This window comes from Galeopterus variegatus, unplaced genomic scaffold, assembly GCF_000696425.1.
Source record: "Galeopterus variegatus unplaced genomic scaffold, G_variegatus-3.0.2 Scaffold29937, whole genome shotgun sequence".
Lineage (NCBI taxonomy): Eukaryota > Metazoa > Chordata > Mammalia > Dermoptera > Cynocephalidae > Galeopterus > Galeopterus variegatus.
Window position 1 is genome coordinate 4,629 of NW_007756048.1, and position 2,637 is coordinate 7,265.

Sequence of the window (2,637 nt, forward strand, 5' to 3'; positions counted from 1 at the left end):
AGGGTTCAGGAGTGGGTTGGGGAGGGAGGTTAAGGATTAATTGGGTGTTGGACATGGGGAGTAATCAGAATTTGTGGTGGTGTGCATGGTGATAGTATTGATCTGGCCATCACATCTTGGGCACAAGTGGTGACGGCCAGCTTTGTACCCGACTAATATCCATAACCAATTAAAAATAAAAAAAGAAATAGAGTGGGTGAGAATCAAAATTTGATTTGATTTCTTTAGCCCACTGTTGCTATTTCTATCTCAAAAAATCTAAGACCAATGTTCCCATCAGTGAACATAGAGCTTTCTCCCAAGTAGTCTTTGTAGGGCCCTCTTAATGTCACTGTTCCTCAAGCTGTAGATGAACGGGTTCAGCATGGGAGTGACCACTGCATACATCACTGAGGCCACCATGCCCTTCCAGGAAGAGGAGGATGCATCAGAACTGAGATACACACCAACGCCCATCGCATAGTACAACAAAACCACAGACAGGAGAGACCCACAGGTAGAAAAGGCTCTATACTTGCCATCAGTGGATGGGATCCTCAGGATGGAGGAGATAATTCGGCTATAGGAGAAAATGATCCCTGAGAAGGGCACAAAGCCAAGAAGTCCCATCACCATATATAGAAGGATGTAATTGATGAGTGTGTCTGAGCAGGCAAGCGTGAGGACCTGAGCAAGTTCACAGTAAAAGTGTTGAATTCCCCAGTTGGAGCAGAAGGACAGCCACAGCACCAACAGGCTGTGGATCAGGCGTGTGACATGCTGAGCAACCAGGACACAAGAACAAGCAGGCTGCAGAGGCGAGGGTTCATGATGACCCGGTAGTGCAGGGGGTGGCAGATGGCTACAAACCGGTCATAGGCCATCACACTGAGGAGAAATGTGTCCATGCCTCCAAACACCATGAGAAAATACATCTGGGCAATGCAGCCTGCATAGGGGATGGATTTGCTCTGTGTCTGGATGTTCACCAGCATCTTTGGGATGGTGGTGGAGGTGAAACAAATATCAGCAAAGGACAGGTTGGAGAGGACGTATAACATGGGGGTGTGGAGGTGTGAGTCAAAGCTCACTGCCAGGATGATGAGCAGGTTCCCGAGCACAGTGACCACAAACATGGACAGGAACAGCCCAAAGAGCATCAGCTGGGGCTCTGAGTCTTGGGAAAATCCCAGGAGTAAAAATTCTGAAACACTTGTTTGATTTCCTGGTTCCATGTTGCCGACATATCATCTAGACAATATAGGAAGAGAAAGAACATGAAATGGGCACTGGATGGGCTCTAAATTTGCTCTGCTTTTTTATTTCTTGAGGTGAAGGATTGGACATAAAAGCCTTTATATTACAAAACTTAGGAATCCTACATTCTGTCAGTTGCTGTAGTCAACATTTCATAATGTTGACCATCCCTTGTTGAAGATCAGTTGGGTATAAATATGTGGATTAATTTATGGGTACTTTATTCTGTTCCATTGGTCTAAGTATCTGTTTTTATGCCAGTACCATGCTGTTTTGGTTACTGTAGATTTGTAATATGGTTTGAGGCAAGGAAGTGTTATGCCTCTGGCTTTTTGTTTTTTGCTCAGGATGCTTTGGCTATTTGGGGTCTTTTGTTGCTGTTTAGGTCTAATAGTGTTTGCTTTACATTTCTGGGTGCTCTGATGTTGGGAGTGCATATATTTATGATTGTTGTATCCTCTTGCTGGATAGATCCTTTCATCATTACCTTTCTTTGTTTATTTTTTTTCTTTTTGGCTTAAAGTCTATTTTATTCTATGTAAGAATAGCTACTTCTGCTCATTTTTGGTTTCCATTTGCGTGGTATATCTTTTTCTATCCCTTCACTATTCATCTGTGTGAGTCTTTGCAGTTGAAGTGAGTTTCTTNGAGAAAGAAGGAAGGAAAAAAAGACCACAGTGGTGTGTTGGACTTGCAGAGGGAGAGAACAGACCTAGGGTTCATGAGTGGGGTGGGAGGGAGGTTAAGGATTAATTGGGTGTTGGACATGGGGAGTAATCAGAATTTGTGGTGGTGTGCATGGTGATAGTATTGATCTGGCCATCACATCTTGGGCACAAGTGGTGACGGCCAGCTTTGTACCCGACTAATATCCATAACCAATTAAAAATAAAAAAAGAAATAGAGTGGGTGAGAATCAAAATTTGATTTGATTTCTTTAGCCCACTGTTGCTATTTCTATCTCAAAAAATCTAAGACCAATGTTCCCATCAGTGAACATAGAGCTTTCTCCCAAGTAGTCTTTGTAGGGCCCTCTTAATGTCACTGTTCCTCAAGCTGTAGATGAACGGGTTCAGCATGGGAGTGACCACTGCATACATCACTGAGGCCACCATGCCCTTCCAGGAAGAGGAGGATGCATCAGAACTGAGATACACACCAACGCCCATCGCATAGTACAACAAAACCACAGACAGGTGAGACCCACAGGTAGAAAAGGCTCTATACTTTCCATTAGTGGATGAGATCCTCGGGATGGAGGAGACAATGCAACTATAGAAGAAAAGGATCCTTGAGAAGGGCACAAAGCCAAGAAGACCCATCACCATATTTAGAAGGATATGATTGATGAGTGTGTCTGAGCAGGCAAGTCTGAGGACCTGAGCAAGTTCACAGTAAAAG

General features: G+C 43.9%; 1 pseudogene; it reads right to left on the reverse strand.

Annotated features, from left to right (window-relative positions):
* Positions 1-276: 276 nt before the first annotated feature.
* LOC103583891 lies at positions 277-1,214 on the reverse strand (annotated as a pseudogene).
* Positions 1,215-2,637: the final 1,423 nt, after the last annotated feature.